The sequence below is a fragment of the Emys orbicularis genome, chromosome 16 (genome assembly GCF_028017835.1).
Source record: "Emys orbicularis isolate rEmyOrb1 chromosome 16, rEmyOrb1.hap1, whole genome shotgun sequence".
Classification (NCBI taxonomy): domain Eukaryota; kingdom Metazoa; phylum Chordata; order Testudines; family Emydidae; genus Emys; species Emys orbicularis.
The window spans coordinates 29819548-29838724 of NC_088698.1; positions in this window are offsets into that span (position 1 = coordinate 29819548).

Below are 19177 nucleotides of genomic sequence, written 5' to 3' on the forward strand. Positions count from 1 at the left end.
TTCCGCCTCCCTTCCCCGGGCCGGCGCGCTCCTTCCCCGCCGCTCGGCCCGCGCCTCAGGCCGGCCTCCGCCCCTGCGCTCCGCGGGAAGGGGCCCGGGAGCGGGGCGGCCCTGCGGGCCCAGCCCCCCCCGAACCGGCACAGGGGAGGGGGCAGCTCCCCAGGCATGGGGCGGGAAGCGCCCGCCCCGGGAGGAGGAGAGGAAGGGTATGGAGGGCACTGCCCCCCTCAGGGACCAGCATAAACGGGGAGGGGCGGAACGGGCTGCCACCCCCATCCCCCGGGAGTGAGCCAGATCCCCCCTGAGGGCAGGTCAGAGTGGGGGACACAGTCCCCCTGAGAGAGTGTCAGAATGGGGGACACAGCCCCCCTGAGGGCAGGTCAGAGTGGGGGACACAGCCCCCCTGAGAGAGTGTCAGAATGGGGGACACAGCCCCCCTGAGGGCAGGTCAGAGTGGGGGACACAGCCCCCCTGACAGAGTGTCAGAGTGGGGGACACAGACCCCTTAGAGAGTGGGGAGTGGGGGACACAGCCCCCCTGAGGGCAGGTCAGAGTGGGGGACACAGCCCCCCTGAGAGAGTGGGGGACACAGACCCCTTAGAGAGTGGGGAGGGGGGACACAGCCCCCCTGAGGGCAGGTCAGAGTGGGGGACACAGACCCCCTGACAGAGTGTCAGAGTGGGGGACACAGACCCCCAAGAGAGTGGGGAGTGAGGGACACAGCCCCCCTGAGGACAGGTCAGAGTGGGGGACACAGACCCCAAAGAGAGTGGGGAGTGAGGGACACAGCCCCCCTGAGGGCAGGTCAGAGTGGGGGACACAGCACACACACACCCAGGGACTGATAGATTAGTGCAGGGAAGCAACTCCCTACCCTACTACACCAACCTAACTTAGGAGGGGGAGATACCCCCAACCTGTGGGAGCGAGGTGGGGACACAACCATCCCCGCTGGACCCACATGGATTGTGAGGAGGAATCTCCTCTGCAAGGCTCAACCTAGAGAGTGAGCCGGGGATAGCCTCCCTGAGGACCTGTTGGGGGGGGGGGTGAGGCAGCCCCTTCTAGAGATCAGGAGATGCAGAGAGATGGGGTGTGAGGAAAGGGGTGGGGGATAATGTAAGGCAAAGGAAGGAGGATAGATGTGGGGGGGTCCACCAGGGCTGGTTAACCTGGTGCTGTGTGGAAGAGCCAGTGACAGGTCCAGGGGCATTTCATGCAGCAAAGACACATTGAATAAAACCATAGCACTCTTTATGAAGAGAATGAAGAACTGTGCTGATAAGCAAGGCTCTCAGATAGATGCAGATGAGTAATATTTTAGCAAACCAGTACACAGACATCAGTAGAAAGGAGAGGAAAAGCCACACATTCAGACACTCACTTTCCCTTCCTATAGCCTCTCACCAGAGGTTTTTGAAGTGTGTTACAGAGGTTAAATCATGAAGCCACACAATACACCTGTGAGGTAGGTCAGTCTTATTATCTCCACTTAACAGGAAAACAGAGGGAAGTGAGCAAACTAACATCCAACACTGAGGCTGTGGCAGAGCTAGGAATAGATCCCAGAAATCCTGGTTTCTGCTCCCTGCTTGTTATCACTAAACTGCTCTTTTTGGGTTTCTCTCTGCATTGGTTTACTAAGGTAATTGGGATTTTTCTTTCCTCTTGCCTCCCATCAAACAAGTGCCATACCTTTTAGTGAGATTTATGTGAGTGCATTTATATAGATCAGTGGCAATATCAGGTGTCATTCAGAGTTTGTACACACCACACAGATGTGGAAATAGTTCAGAAACACAGTTTAAGGGTGCATAAGGCACAATCAGTACTGAAGTCAATGAGAGTCTATTGGATTTAGTGGGCCTGGAATTGAGGTCAGCCCTCCCCCCTGTTTCCTATCAATAGGAAGTGAGAGTGCTCAGCACCTCCCAGGATCAGGAGTCCTTTGTGCAACAGGCACACATGTAGAACCAATAATCAGCCAATATTAGCAGCGTTAAAAAATAAAGTAATACAACTGTTACAGCCTGGGAGATACTGATTTTGTCACTAAATTATTTGAGTACAATGATATTTTGTGCTGTTGTTTCAAATGTTATTACATGGTTCACATCACTGAGTTTCTTTATAGGTGCACATTAAGCTTAACTTAAAGCTAAGGCACTTTTAAACTAAAGGTCTTGGTTCATCAGGTGGGTGGGGGCAATGGGTAAAATACAACAATATTTCTTCTAAGCTTTCTCAGAATCTTCCGGTCCCTCTGTAGGATCAAATCTATTAAACTCTACAGTTGTCTTGTTTCCTTGTAGTAATGCATTAATTGGACAGCTTAATTTATCACTAACAGATTTATTTGGGCATAAGCTTTCGTGGGTAAAAACCTCACTTCTTCAGATGCATCTGAAGAAGTGAGGTTTTTACCCACGAAAGCTTATGCCCAAATAAATCTGTTAGTCTTTAAGGTGCCACCAGACTCCTTGTTGTTTTTGTAGATACAGACTAACACGGCTACCCCCTGATTTATCACTGAGTTGCACAACTGCAGTTTAGAACCAGTGAGCATGGTAAGTATTTTCTGGCAGTGAATAGATAGTACAACTTATGTCTACTTTGTTCACTAGAGAAGTTTACACAAGAGAAGAAGGTAAAGAGATGGGCAGTTTAACAGTTTGGCCCAGATTCTGCAAACACTTAGAACTTCTTGCACATGAGTAGTACCCTTAAAGTCCTATGCATAAGTGTTTGCAGAGTGCAGCCTTTATTATTGTTATCCAGAGGAGGGAGTGGAATCTCCCAATAACAAGCTAAACGTACTGTTAAACTAATATTAAAAATGATATTTAAATAGTTTTGTTCTAAATAAACAAGTATCCTTACGAGTCACCAGTATCTGTTTTATTATCTCCTTAGTTGGCTTTTCATCAGAGATCCTTTGACTGTTCTGTTCTAAGGTTTAGTTCTGTAGAACTCTGAGTTCAGGTGAACTGCAAGTTGGTAGGTAGATTCTGAGAGTTTGCCTGTGGCCAGTTTTTTAGTTTTAAAAGAGTCTTCTCACCCAGTTATTGTTACACTGGAGACACTGGATTGTGGGACAGAAGTAAGAGCAACAATGAAAACAATGTGGACAAGAAATGTAACCGTGAACTGCATTTTTACATGAAGCAATTGGGCCTCCTTACAAGGCTTAAAATAAGAGAATTCCAGAAATGGGTTAAAGAAGCTGGATGGAAGCTTATTTTTCTGTATTATTCTGTATTAAGTGGTTGAACTTGGCTTTTACAGTCCTGTCTATTTAAGGAATGAGGCCAGCCCATTTGGCAGAACTGAAGTTATTTTTGTGGTGAACACTGGCAAAAAGAGTTTATTGGCTAGTTCTGCTTATCCCTTTCTATTCTTTCATTCAGATTTGGGCTAACTTAATTAGAAGCACATGGCTGAACCTGCATATAACCTTTAAAAATAATTTAACAGTAGTTAAACCTCCTCCCTCTTTTGGAGTAACTACTTTGCAGCAGATTAATCATGAAATAAAGCAACGATGAACCAAAAGAGAGTTACTTTATAAATGCACTTGGTCTCCAGTTCATTTGCTCTGAAATAGGAGATTTTCAGTGTCTTACATTTTTCTGACACAGAAAAAGCATGTAGAAGCTCAGTTAATTTAGTTGTGGTAGTTCGTTTTGGATGCTGTACTAACTTGCACTGAATTCACATTGCTATCAACAGATGTTCCCCCAAAATGCATCCATTTCATTTTAATTTCTTTCTGATTAACTTTAGGAGATAATTCCAGAAAAGCAAGAGACAACTGAGGAAAATACAGGAATAGTAAGACGTGAGCTGGTAATGTAGAAATTTACCTAAACTATGATGACCTCTGTGCCCCATCCAGCCAGGTGATAAAAGCATTTCCCTTTGTGAAAGCTGTTTGGTCTGGGGTACAGAGTTGCTATCTTCAGCCCAGCATGACTGAAAAACTGCTTCAAGTTTACTCCTGATCTTTTCTGTTAGAGTACATTAAAATGTCCTGACCTTTGAGCTCCTTAGTCCTGGTTAGGCATGATTTCTGATTTTATTGCTCCTTTTTCGTTGGCAGAATATCTTAAAACATGTGGAGGAAATAATGATGTGCTCTAAGAGTAATGCCTTTTATTTAATAAAAGTAAGAGCTTCTTGAAAAGGAATAATTTCCCTGCACACTTCAAGCCGCTTTGTTTTATGTAGAAGACTGTATTCCCTGGCTCCTCCTTTGTTTGCACGGTGCCTTTTACAATTCATTCCCCTAACCCAGAACTTAAATAGTCTATTTCCAATTTGAACTGCAAATTCATTTTGCAAATACCTAATTTTAAATAAGATATGAAGGAATCTGCTTCTATATCCTCTGCTAACTGGATCAATGCATAGCTTCCAAATCTGTGTGTATACTTTTCCCCTCAGAAATAAAATGCAGCTATTTAGTTGCCAAAAACCTCTGTTCCCAAAACCTGTTCATTTATATTCCTTTCATATTAATGTTTAAAATGAAATGAATGTAAATTTGAACTATATACTAGTTAATTTAAATACAGCAAACTTACAAACTCTCTTATTACAATGCCAAAACACTGTCTTTGATTCAATAATACTGTATCATTGTAACAAATTACACTTAAAAATCATTTAGTGTGAAATTGCAGATTAAGCCCATCAGGGATGGAGTTTTAGCACTAGTCTAGCCACTTGGGAGTGTACAGATGGTGAATCTGAGTTTTACAATAGGCACAATCACTGATTACACCCATGGATCTAACGGACAAAAAGACCTGCCTCACAACTAAGATAGGAAAAATACAGTGGAGGTCCTAGTGCCTGACTTGTTCAGAATAAACTACTTTTAAAAATGCCTTTACCTTTAAAAGATTTGTTTAATGTGTAGTACAAAGAAAAACCTAATTAATATGCCCTGCATTTGCAAAAGTAGTTTTATGCCTATTCTTTTTTAAATTTGTTTTTTCCACATTGCAGCCATGTAAGCAAAAACTGTATTTTTAATTGTTGGAATTATGCACATATGGGTTTGGCAGCTTCTAACTACCAGTGTCTTCAGTACTTAAACTAATACCTGCTGTTCTCTATTCAGAAGTGAGAAAGTTGTCATGCTCTGCATGGGCTAATGATAGTTTCTCTCTCGCCTAGTATTGTCATGACTTTGAAAAATGCCATCTGATCTAGTCACTGATTTCAAATTTCATACTGAGGACACAAGGAATGGATCCATTATACTGATGTAAGGGGTCACCAAGATAAGGCTAGTAATAGAAAAGGAGAGCATCTTTCCGGGTATGCTAGCCTCCACTTATAGCTTTTTTAAAAGAAGCTTCTCTTTTTGGCCATGAGCAATGCTAACTATACAAGTTTCAGGAGTCTTATGCAAGCTCTATAACACTCATGCACATTACTGTACACTCATAAATACTCTTCTGTCACTAACATAATTGCTTTTTTTCAATTTTAAGAATGGGAGAAAGGTGAAATACCTTTATTCCTACGGTATTAGTGCAAGTGCACTTCTTGTACAATTTGATAGACTCTCTTAGTTCAAACAGCAGAAGATTTAGATTTATGTCTTTATTTCCTTCAGTGAGTTTTATAAAGTTCTCTTTGCAGAGAAAAATCCAAAAAATATGTAATTTCAATATAAGCAAGGTTTTGTTTGTATTGCTGGCTATGATATGTGTGTAAATTTAGAAAAAAATATTATAAAATACTTCTAAAGGTCTGACAAAAGTAGAGAAATTTTGAGTTAGAGGTGACTGTGTCTCATTGTTCTTAATTATCTCAAAGCTCTTAGAAGAGTTATAGATGTGTTTACCATTAACACTATATAAAGCCATAGGCTGATGTGTAAGCTCATTGGGGCTGGATCCATCTCATTGTTATATGTTTGTACAATAGTTAGCACAATGGGCCTAGGGCCTCTAAGAACTACCACTGTACAAAAACATAAGAAGAAGTGCTTGAAGGGCTGACAACCCCACAAAAGGTAGGAGAGTCAGTGTAAAGTCTAACACTCTGTCCATCAGTTCTCCACTTAAGCCTAATGTTGCAGCATGGTACATTGTGAGTGGTTTGCAAAAATTAGAATGTCCTTGATAGAAGGTTTGTTCTTTGATGCACAGCATAATTTATCTCTGTGCAGTGTTACTGTGTAACATAATTATTTTTATATAGAATATTATACAACAGACACTGTGAAAGGATAAACATGATTTGCTGGCCCATGTTGCTGCACTTCCGATGTCTAACATAATTGCTGGCGTCAGGACTTCTTAGCAAAATGTAACCCCAAAATGTCTTAAAAGCAGTAATGTGCTTCAAGAAGTATAGTTGTAGATTTTCATTTGTCCTTCAGTGATATCATTATTGAAGAAATATAAGCCAGTGGAATTTTCATTTCTAACATTAAATCCTTTTCCACATTGACATATGATAAACCTAAAAACATTTTAAAATATTCAGGCCCTAATGTGAGCCCATAGAAGCAAGAAGATTCAGGACTGAAGCTGAAATTACTCCCTTTACTCATTGTCTGTAGGAATTGCAGCACATATGGAAGATAATATCATCCATGTTTAGAGACACCCCCTATAACATCTAGGCATGAAAGGGTGTGCTAAGAAATAGTATGTCAGTTTGAACTTGAATTTGCTAACATTTGTGAATTTCAGTGAAATCCTTATTGCTACTTAAACATGAGCATTTGTGCTTTAATTTTATTTTGTATTTTTTGGTAATAAAATATAATTATTTTAAACATGTTTGGTACCACCTTTTTACAATAATATGAAAGTCACTTTTAAAGGAATATGTAATTGATTTGTGGATATAATTTACAAGTTTTGTGGTGACTGGGTGAGAGGATGGTGGGATTTCTGCAGTTGCGACTGCTTACATAATTACACAATTGACATTCCTGGTTATACTGTGGCTGTTAGGTAGGGTACAGTTTCCCTCCATCCAGTCCAAGTTACAGGGAAGAATGCATGGTTGTGACTTATGTCTTCCTACAGCCTACTAGGGGGCTTTTCCAGACTCAGGTTCATGATAGTTTTAACCCAGTCTCCACAGACTGATGGTGAGTATGACATAAATGACTATAATGCATGCTCTTAACTGTGTTCATGCCCACACAATAGAGGGTTTTTCCCCCTTCATGCAGAACAAAAGTAAAACAAGAACATTTGTAACAAAGAAGAAAATTTTCCACCTTTTTCCTGACCATTAAGAATTATTCCCCTCTGTCTACCAGTTTACAGCTTAGGCCAAATGTGTAACTTTTGTCATAAACTCAGCTGGATCCCTTCCTTTAGAGTTCATGTTGGCCTCAGTGCTGTTGTTTGCCATAGCATTACCTTCACACAAGATACTTGTAGGTGTGATTTCCATTTATTGACAGTCCAAATGGTCTTTAAAGGTTTCCCAGGCACCAGCTGTCTCTTGTTAACAACCAGAAGTGCCCTCAGGAACTTCCTCTTATTTGATGTTCAAATATATATATTTTTGACGCAACATGTGATCATATATACCAAGTCAAATGACAATTCTGCTACTGAGGAGGTACTTTATAGGGTTTTCTGGTATGTTCAGTGTGAACAAGTTGGAGCCTAATCCTTTTGTATCCTTATATAGTCATTGACCACTACTCCCTGCCTTTCCTTATCGAACTAAGTCTTTTCACAGTTTGAAAGCTTTGATATCAGCACTTTCCTTGATACCCTTATTCAATAGTTATTTTTCTATATTACAGTATAAAAATTCTTCAAGATGTATAGATAGACTATGTCTGCTACTTCATCCCATCAGCCCCCATTGTCACTTCCTTGACAAAGATAATTAGATTTGTTAGGCATGACCTCTTCTCTCTGAATCTGTGTTGACTGTCTTTGTCCAGCCTGTACCTGTCCAGGCATTCTCCTATTTGTTCCTTTACAGTGTCTCTGGAGTCATTCCTAAGGACAGACTTCTCTGAAACCAGGCTTAATTTGTAATGAAAGAGGGGCCGGGGCTCAAGCAATTTTTTTACATTCATAACTGATGCAGCAAGCCCAGAGGTGCCGGGGCTATGAACTGCCAAGCCTAGAGGTGTTGGGGCTCAGCCCTGGCACAAAGTAAGCACTGTCTGAATCCTCTCTATCCCTTCTTTTTTGTCCCATCCTCCCCTTTTCTTAAGTGAGTCTAGTGTTAGTGAAAGATGCTATACTGACAGTATTGGAGACTAAAGTCTTTACTTATCCACAGAACAGGTATAACATGGAGGCAAGCTTCAATCTATGTTGCCCCTTGCCAGAGCCTTAATTTGGCTTCAGGTGGTGAGTGATGAGTTAGATCACCATACCTATTCAGTCCTTAGCTTGTGGACTGAGACTGTCAAGAAGGATGGTAATTATAATGCTGATTTTGGTGATAAGATCACCAAGTTATGTCGCATAGAACATTGAATAGCCATGACTTAAGACATAACTAATCTGGGATGGATTCAGACAGTGACAGGCCCTTCTACCCAGTTTCTCTGCTCCTGTTTTGCTTCTTAGAGTCATTTTAGCCTACCTTTTGGATAAGGTTTGTGTATGGTGAGATTTTAAACTCTGTTCAGCCAAGCATAGTGCTTTTCAAATGTCAATAAAATTGCTAAGACTTAAGTGCCTCTTCCCATGATCTCCTTATAGAAGGAACCCACGGGACAAGTTAAAACAAGTTTCTGCATTCTGCCGTATTTCCTATGGATGCAACAGGTGCAGAAATCTGATCCACAGCCTTCCAGTGGCTGGAACACTGGGGCCTTGTCTATATTGGGATTTCAACCACTGGTGTTGTTTTACCAGTACAAGTCCCTACCATAGACATGATTTACACTGGTACAGTGCAGTGTGCTCTTGTGCAGTTATATTGGAGCAAATCATGCTGGACATATATGATCTTTGTATATATTAGGAGTTTACACTGGTAGGCTCATACCTGTTTTTCAAAGAAATGTTTTTAAAAGTAGCAAGTGACCTTCAGAGTGTGGGTTGTCATGTAGCTAGTTACTGCTTAGTGTACAGCTGAAATTTTATGTTGGTGTCAAAAGTATTGCTTCTTGCACTAATATTTTTCTTTTGTTCCCCATTTTGGAGTTTCATTCCACATCTGAGTTTCAAATCAACACGTGCTTGGAGATCTAGTGGAAACATAGCACATTGGGGTCAGAGTTTGGGCTCTTTGATTCTAGATTGGCCTAGACGATGATCACTTAGAGTTTTTGGTTGTTTCTTTTTGCTTCAGTGGGAACTGGATCAGGTGATTAGCCTCTGAAGTAGTAAGTTAGTTGCTTTACACAACGATGGCCAGCTGGAGGGCACTGACTATAGCTTCAAGGGGAGCTGCAGCTTTTGCAGAGAAGGTTGCTGTAATGTCTAGACTTGACAGAATGGATGGAGTGAAATTAAGCTACTAACTGAATCATATAGATACAGACACAAATTGATACAAGATTATGATTTGTCATTTCTCACTTTAAAGTCTCACTAAAACTGCTCTTCATTAGTCAGCAATCCAGTGTCCAAGACAAAGGCTATCCATAGGGCCAAATGGCAAAGTTTAGCTTCAGATCCAAACTTTGCAAAGCTTAAGACTGTTTGGTCCAGAGTTTAGCCCAAGCCCCTCTAGTGCCGGGCTAATTTAAACTGTTATCCTGTGTATTTGTTTAGCATTAGGTTCATCACTCACAGCTAGAAATATTGTTAATGGATTATACTTTTTTGGAGGAAAATTATTAGCTCATTAATAACAAATATAACATTTTTTGTGCAGTTTCTGATATAGCAGTACTTTCTGCCTATAAAATGACACACAGTATCTCAGCCAAACAAAATTACTTAAAAAAAATCCGAAACCTTGGCTTGCTAGGCTGAAATACAGTAGATTTGTGAAACCCAAATACAATATGATGATTTAGGAGAAGCAGCATCAAAAACTATTTTTAGCATAAAGTATGCTCTAGTATACTACATTCAGCTGGAGCAGTTTTTAGTGAGCAGTTAATAAGATCTGACAATTGCAAGAATCCGTGAGCCCATAATCACCTATTAAGCAATCCAATAATTTTTTAAAGGACAGTGGGCAAAAATATCACAATCTGGGATATAACATTTGGTTTCCATTTATTTTTCCAGCTACAATGAAAATGAAGTAAGCATACAACTGCCTCCAAATGTGTATCAGACTTCATAAAAGCAAATCTGTTTTTCCTGCCATATGCTCGAGAAGAACAGTTAAAGAAAATGAAAGCTAACAAGGGATGTTTTCTGGAATCTCTGGCCCTAATTCTGAAAACACTTGCACAGAGGTTAAATTTACTCACGTGAGTAGTCATATTGAAATTGTTGCTGTGGCAATTCCCATGTTTCTGTTAAGTCAGTGGGACTGCTCACATGTGTAAAGTTGAGCATGTGTGTGTTTGCCTAAGGATTTAAGACTAAAATCCCTTCTCTTCAACCAGCTTTAATCAAATTAGCACCATTGAGATGTAGTTGCTGTTACTCATGGATAGCTTACGCTAGCAGATTCTCTGCTACCTCAACGTTTGTGTGCTAAACATTGCCACATTTAGGTGACTTTTGCTTCATGTATACAAGACAAGGAAATATAAATAAACCATTTCTTCACATTCCCTGACCAAAATCCTTAATTTCAGTAATTAGAAGACACCATAGTACAGACATGCTGTTTCATAAGAGTTTAGGCTACGAGACTTAAAACAAACATTTTCAAAAGCATTTCATGGTTTGAGGGAATAGTCAATTAACCTTCTGTTTCCTGTGGGGAACCCTGCAAAGAACTGTCAACAGTTCAGTTTAGAGATTTGTCCAGTGACCTACAAGGTTACCAAGTTCACAAATGCATGTAACAGTGTCATCATAGATTTGTTTCCTGGGTTACTATCACAAGAGAATAAACCAATTGTTTGACAGTTTCTGCTACAGTACCCGGGCGACCAACTGAATGATGGGTGCTGGCCTACTGGTCTGGTGTGCACCAACATAGCTTTTCACAACTGGAGCCAGTCAACAGGAAAAAGAAAAACTCCCATAGCTTCAAGATATATGATGAAGCTGGTTCCTTCCCCCCATAATTTATTTATTTTTTTTAGAGGGGGTAAGGGGAATTCACAGGCTGCCTGCTGAGCTTCTTTGTATTTTCAAAACTCTTCAAATGCCAGTGTAAAATAAAAGGTTGAAAACATTTGATTATTCTAGTGGCCACAGTCCCGAGATTTAAGTGACAGCAACATCTAACATTTAATTCCAAATTAAGGGCATTCTGTGGGAGCAGTAGAAATTGATTCAGAAGATGCACCTGCTGGTAAAAGTCAGGTTTATCCATTCTGAGGCGTTGAGGAAAGATTATACTGTCCAGCTACAGAGGCTATACAAGTGACCAGATTTTATAGTGGAATTGAAAGGACACTGAGGGCCAAGTCCTACCATTGAAGTTAGTGGGAGGAGCTTTGGAAAAGGAAGGCAGGGTCAGGCCATAAGTGATGTGATATTTTCCAAAGGATTAGAAAAGTATAAATGAAAACAGAAAACCAACAGTTGGCCTTTGGTTTTGGCTTTGCATTGAGTGGTATGTAAACAGGAGTGTAGCAACTTAGTAAGGAGTGGATATTGTCCCAGCTGAATGAATAACAAGTGAAGGTTTCTCTTTTACTGAGCACCAGAATATTATGAGGGTAAGATTTTAAAAGGCTGAACTTGGTGAATGGATGTTTGACATATCACCAGCGGTACTGATATAGATTACTTCAATGCCTTTCTACTTATTTATTTAAAAAATCACTTATTCTTCAGTTAAGGATTTAACTACTGTATAAACTTACAAATGCCAGGTAATTCCAAGTTAAGACATGCATATCTTTATGGCACCATGCCAAACGATGATGTGAGGCATTAAATGGTTCAATGGTGTGAGAAGATGGAGTGTCAGCATTACATTTAATTTTCCTGGCTTTTGTCATTTTGTCAGACCCTTACCACTTAATTTTCAAAGGGTTGACCAGGGTGTTAGCTGCACGACTCTAGATGATTTTAATCAGAACAGCCCATTGAATCCAGTACAACCCTTTGCAAATCTGGAGGTTAATGCCAATTAAACAGAAATATTTGGTTAGGCATTTGTCGGAACTGTTGTTACAGAGCTGATACTCCCTGACTTTGAATTCATATCTATACCTTTTATTGACATTTTATTAACAATAGATTGGAATGACTTGGTCTAAGCTGCTCTGGTATATTGTATAGTGTGCTATTTAGTATGCATATTAATAAGCTTTAAAATAATGTTAACATGGCATTGACAGTTTTAACAGCTGTTTTTTAAACGGATAAATATTATCATTTTAATATTCCTGTCAAAAACATTGTGCTTAATCGCTTTTCAAATTGCATTTTATAAACTGAAGCCATTTTTAAGTTATACAACTACAGAAGGAGAAATGGCCATATCTAACATTTTAAACATGCGTTAAAAGAAAAATCACTTGAGGACTGAGACGTTATACCAAATTTCTTCTTGGAGCAAAGTTTTTACTGCTCAGTTAGAAGCTCTGACTATAGTGACTTATTACTAGAAATGTTGACAAGTCTTAAACATAAAATGTTAAATTTATAATAAGTGAACAAGGCCTCTTGTACTACAGATATGCACGTTCCTGTATGTAAAGACAGTCACAACAGCAAGATTCTACTTCAGGCAAACAAACTTCCTTTTCAGCTGTTGCTTCATAGATTGCTGTGTAACTTTTGGTGTGAATCTGCATTGACAAATTTGGGGGATTTCTTCCTAATGCACAAATTGTTCTTGCACATCCTTATATATTCATAGCATCAGATCTGTGTTTGAAATGTTGTCTTAAAGATAATTTCAAGAGAGACAGAGTAGGTGTAATACCATGTTTTTACTGGAAGTGCCCTACTCTAGAAATGCTCACAATGAATAATTTAGTTTAATTCACTTGGATAATCTTAAAGTCAAGTATCCAGTTTGAGAACCACTAATAACATATATTTCAGCTTAGAAGAGGATTCCTTGCTTTTTTAAAAGTACAGATAAGGATATCAGCTACTAGGGAAGTCTTGGGACTAGAGAGTTTACTTTTCATGCCGCAAAAATTTCAGTCATGAAGAAAGTTTCTAAGAAAGTTTTGAGGGCGTGAAAATGGAGTTTAGAGTTATTTCAGCATATATTTATGATGGTTTAATCTTTATTCTCAACATTGCTGAGTATTTTGAGTTTTGGATGCACATTTGTCAGTTATAGATTCTGATCAGGAAACTATCCCAAAATGAATAACTGAGAATATAAAGTACCAAATGAAAATCCAGCATTTACCGTAAATGCCACAAAATTTACAGAAGATTTTCTAAGCTGAGGTGTTGGGGATCCATGATTTTTATTTCTGAAGATACTATGAAAAAAGAAACCTGGTCCCAATGATTTTCCTCATAGTTTTCCCTATGTATTGGGGATTGACACCAGGGATTACAACTTCATAGTATTTAAGAATGTGTATGAGATAGGGCTTTACTGGGGAAGTAGCGGGAACAAGACCATCAAAGATATTGAGCAAGAACTATGTGTTCTTCAGTGTGGGAGATGGGAGTTCAGGCAGTTTGGGCTACATCCAGGTTCAAGGCCATGGGCTAGATGGCTACAGCAGTCAGTCTTCACAGTTGACTGTGCTGGCTGCACTGAACTTGCAACATCCCCTGTCGCCCATTCCTTGTAACTGCACTGTCCTGAGTTCTGAAGGAAGTCACTGCCACTTGTCCAGTTAGAAGTGTCATCTAAGTACTAGGTGGGACAATTTAGGGGAGAAGAAATGAGTTGTTCAGTAAAAAGCAGAGAGAAAAGAAGAAACTAATACATATATATGAATTTAGTGACTGTGAATAATTTAATATAGTATGAGGAAGGATTAATCTTGCAGTTAAACAGAGCATTAATAGTTAGGCGATATGGTTCTATTTCTAGCTTTACCATTGACCCCTCAAGTCCCAGGGAGCGTAGTTGTCCAAAGTGTCAACTAATTTTGTGTGCCTTAATAATGAATGTCGAACTTGACATACCCTCGGGTCTAGTTTGCAGAAGCCACTGGTAGTGGCATGTTCTCAGCACCTCTGAAAATCAGGCTCTAGCTGTCCCAAGTTGGGCATCCAAAAATGGAAACAGCCAAAATTAGTGGCACAGTTGAAAATTTAACACTCAATCTCTCTTAGCCACATGGTGTAATCAATTTTTAAGCAGAAGTCGCCACTGGAATTAATGGGGTGTTCTGCTCAAATACTTAATAGTATGATATGATCATCTCTGCCTAGGTTTCCTCATCTGTAAAATAGGGATCTGTCTCTCAACGTTGCTTTAAAGCTTAATTCATTAGTGTTTGTAAAGCACTTGAGATCCTCTGAGGGGAGAAGCCATAGCAATGCAAAATAATATGTTCTGCTGTTGCCACAAAGGAGAAAAATTAAATTTCCTCAGAGGCAAAGCTGCTATATACTTAATTTCAATCTGGCCCAGTTGTGGATAGCAAAATTATAACATCCTAGAAAAATAGGCTCTGTATTTGAAATGCTGATGGATGCTTAACTATAGTTGAGTTCAGAGATGTTGCTTATATGGTAATTAAAAAGTACTTTTTTAATATGAACATTTGTAACTCCGTGCATAGTGTTAATCTGTATTTAGCTAAACCACATGCTCCAAATCTTAGTACCTTAAGTGCAAATTCCTTTTAAGCATCTGACAAAATGACATGAGTTTCATTATTTGTTAAACCATTCCATGACACTTAAATTTGTTCTTTTGAAGCATCACATTACCTCTGACACTAAAGGGATGAAATCAAGAAAGATTGGTGAAAATAATTTATAGAATACTGCCCGTTGGTGTTAACCATAGCAGTGATGTGCAAGTGGAGCTAAGTCTAGTGAAACATGTGTTGATTATTCAAACTAAAGTGCGCAGTTGTTAACATTTCAAGATTAGTCACAGATTTAATAAAAATATAAAGTCCTGGCTATGAAAAAATTAGAAAATTACAGACTGAGGGATCTCTGTGGAATTGTACATACACACACAAATCCTCACCTTCTCACAGATGTATACAGCTGGCATTGGTTGCACTCTAATAGCTGTGATTTTTTTGAATACAGGCGAGCATGTTAATTTGGGTGTAATAGAATCCTCCCCAGTCTTTTCAGGTCCCTAAATGCCTTCCATTTCCCCCTTGGCTTGCCATGCCACCTCAGTCATGTGGGCTCCCAGTTAAAGGGAACTTTCCAATTCATTATTGTGTATGTGTTTATTTCTATTGTGATCGTTGCCAGAGGTTCTAATCAGGATCAGTGCCCCATTGTGCTAGGTGCTACATAAACACATGGAAGGACATGGTCCCTACTCCAAAGAGCTTGCAGTCTATGTTTATTCCCATCTGTGTACCCCCCAATCCATAGAGGCAATTGGGCGGATGGCTATTTGAGTAACATCAAATATTTTTTTACCCATGGTCTGAGTATGCTGCCTCCACAGCACATTCCTCCCAGATGATAAGAGTTCAGGGTCAGGAACAAAACTGGTATCTCCCAGATGTCATTGCAGCAGATTGGCAAAAGCCTGTCGTAGTGCTAATAACCACTATGTTGTCATTTTAGCAATTATGTGTTTGTGCTTTTCAAACATGGACATAAGGAATCCCTTTTGTGGGGCTTACAGGGAGGTAGGGTGGGGTAGAACACTGGGTAAGATTACAAATCCTAAAGAGAAATTTGCTCACTATCCATTTTTTTTTCAGCCCAAAGAGAAAAAAGTCCAATCATGGGTAAGCACAGATGCTCCTTGAGTATTCTTTTTTCTGCCAGACGACACAGAATAGATTTAAAAGGCAAAGCATGACTTTGTAGGTTAATACGCACGAGGGGGAGGGGAACACAGGATAGAATGCAATCAGGAGCATCATTAGACGTTGAGAAAGATATCATTAGATTAAAAAAATGTTTTCGCAGAGAAACAAAGGAGAAACAATGTGTCAGGATTGCCCAACACAAACTTCAGAGTCATTGTCCTTGACAATGGATGCACCAGCAAACTATTTTAGAGGTTAAAAATTCCAGCCAGGGTAAAAGTGGTGTGAACAGACAGTGACTGTCATTCTAGCCTAATAAACAGGCAGCAATACTCTACATCTCCTGCTCAGTTAAGGATTAATTACTCATTTAAAATGACAGCTACTGTCTAATGCCTAAAAGTTTTGAGTAGTCACTCACCATCCCATCCCTGTTACTTCAAGGACAAATAGCTTGAGTTGTCTCAGTCAAGTTTCTCCATTTGTCAGCTCTTCCAATAGTATATTTAGAAAATGCTGAGCAAATAATGACAAGTAAATCTTTCCTATTTTTTGACCCAAAAGAAAATAGTGTAGTAACCATCTTTTACTGCTACCAAAACAGCCAGATTTCTTTCCTGTATCCAAATTACCCTTCAAGGTTTTTAATACTTCTTTGTGTGAAATCCAATGTAAATCGTCTTATCAAAATTATATCTATTAAACATTAGATAAGAAAATTCCTGATCTTCCTAAACTCTTCAAAGCAGGTACTGGGATGAAGTTGGGCACCCTTATTTTTCCTCAAAGGTTTTCAGTCATCATAGTAAATAAGTTTCGTCTTTTACAGATGAAATATTTTATTGGTTTAAGGTGCAGGCTGAATAAGTAGATGAATGATAATACAATAATATGTAATAGAAAGAGAATCTGTTAGGATTATTCATGTGCTTTTGGATTTGATTTACTTCCTTATTTAATAACTAGGTTCCTAAAGACTCCTTAAGCTTGAATGACCCATGTTTTGTTGCCAGGTCTATTCCAGTGACCCCTGCCAGGACCCCTGCCCCAATTCATCTATCAGACAAAAATGAATCTATTCCAGGAGCTATCAGTCCTCATTATCTCTAATTGTGCCTGACAGTTGGAGACAGGCCTCATTATTTTTAATTGGTTCCTATAGTTTTAGAGTTAAATTAGACACAGTTTAATTCAGATAGCTCATATACATTGGTATGACAGAGTCAGAGTAAAGTTGTATTTTAAGTTTTATAAAACATCAATTTTTGTCTCCAATTGGCTTTATTGCTGTGAGCTGTATGAAACCTGACTGTATCTAAATGAAATATGTCTATTTGTAATTTGAGACATGTAAACATCTGTTGCACCTATTCATTAAATATAGGTACCTGTTGAGATTTGAAACTCAGGAATTTGCCATCTCATTATGAGGGAATAATTTCATACATGCCTTGCTTATATAAAGTCCTAAGTAATTTGTGTGTACTAATGAATGTACGAACCTGGGAGGCTGGGTGGGTTAAAATATAGATGGAATTGATTTAAAGATAAACACACATAAGGTGCTGAAACATTTCCAAACATTTCTGAAAGCAAATTATGCTATTGAAGGAAAGATTTTCTTAATGGTTTGTCCATCTCTCCACCAATATGCATCATATTCTTAGAACTAAGCAAGATGTTTTAGAAACATGTATCTTCATTACATCAAACTTAATTGCTTTCTGTCTGAAACTGTATTAAGTGTCAAATACTGCATCTTGATTTGAAAGAGGACTGGATAATTTTGTGATCAATAAAATATCATTTGTAGAAGTTAATATATGGATAAACAAACCTCATGCTCCAGGGCATAATATTATCACCACAAGAGTCAGGAAGCCATTATTTCTCTCCCCTATGGAATACTGCACAAATTGGCCAGATGCAGTGTAAATGGGGTGGATCTTACCTTCTCTGAAGTATCAGGTACTGGCCACTGCTGGAGGCACAATATCAGACTAATTGTCAATGGTGGGATCTTGTTTATCAAATACTATGTTTATATATTGTGTATTATAAGTTACGGAACCACACAAGTTTAATGGGGCAATTCTGATGATTTTTTTCAGACGACAAGGAATGCTAGTCTATAAAACAAAGACAGTAACTATGGGGAGGGATATAGGTTTTGGACTATACCCGATTTGAGTAGACATCATATGGCTGAGATTTAGCATTGTTAGTGCCAGTGGAAAAGAAGATCTGTGGTGTCCCAGCAGAATTGAGCATCTGAAATCTTCAGCTGCCCATCAGAACATATATCTGAAATCTCTTGGCCCTTCCTGTTGCAGAAGTTGGAAATCTTCAATGAAGTGAGGGGTGAGGAGAATGCTGAGGGACAGGATGATGATTCTAGTCACTTTCTTTTCCCAAAGAGATAATGTACTTTAGGCCGTTCACAACAGAGGAACAGTCTTCAGCAGAATCATCCCTGGGGAATAGAAAGGTCTTGTCATGGAAGAGTGCAGTTCTGACCACCCTCACATAATTGTGCCTCTGTCAGTCCCTGGGAACAAGCAGTCATATACTATGAGTGTTTTAAAAATAATACAAGAATTTCAAACATACACATTATAGGTAGTTAACTTTTTCATATGACTGTGGTTGTTGCCAATATAATTAAATAGAACATTTTGCTTGGCAGTTTCCCTTATTTTCTTCTTTTTAATCTTGCGTAGAGAGGGAGTTTACTGAGCTGGAGTGCTGTTGTTGCACAGTAATCTTCAAAAAAACATGAAAATTCATCTCCACATGTTGTTTTTCCTTGACGATATGCATTGTAGACATGTCTTTGCTAATATATCTGCAAAGAGTAATTTGATCTTTGAATTGACCTCAGTATATAGGAGGAAACAAACAAAAGTTTTTTTTATTTGAACAAAAACAGTACTTAGCTGAGCAAAAAGAAGGGGCCTCAATCATCATCTGTCTCCTTAGTCCAAGCACCAACTCTCTTGTCTCGCTTTCCTTTACTCTCCAAGTGAGTGATGCAGAACACTGTCTACTCTTACAGCTACAGCCCTGCCAGGTATACGAAGATAGATTCATTAACTCCTCATATCGGCAGGTTTAGACTTTATTCAACAGATTTTCTATTTCCAGACATACAAGTATAAGAAACTCCTGGAAGTGAGTAGGGCTATGGGGCAAGATGAGAATAAAGAGCTTCCCAAAATTCCTACTCATATACAGAGTTTTAAAATGAAAATG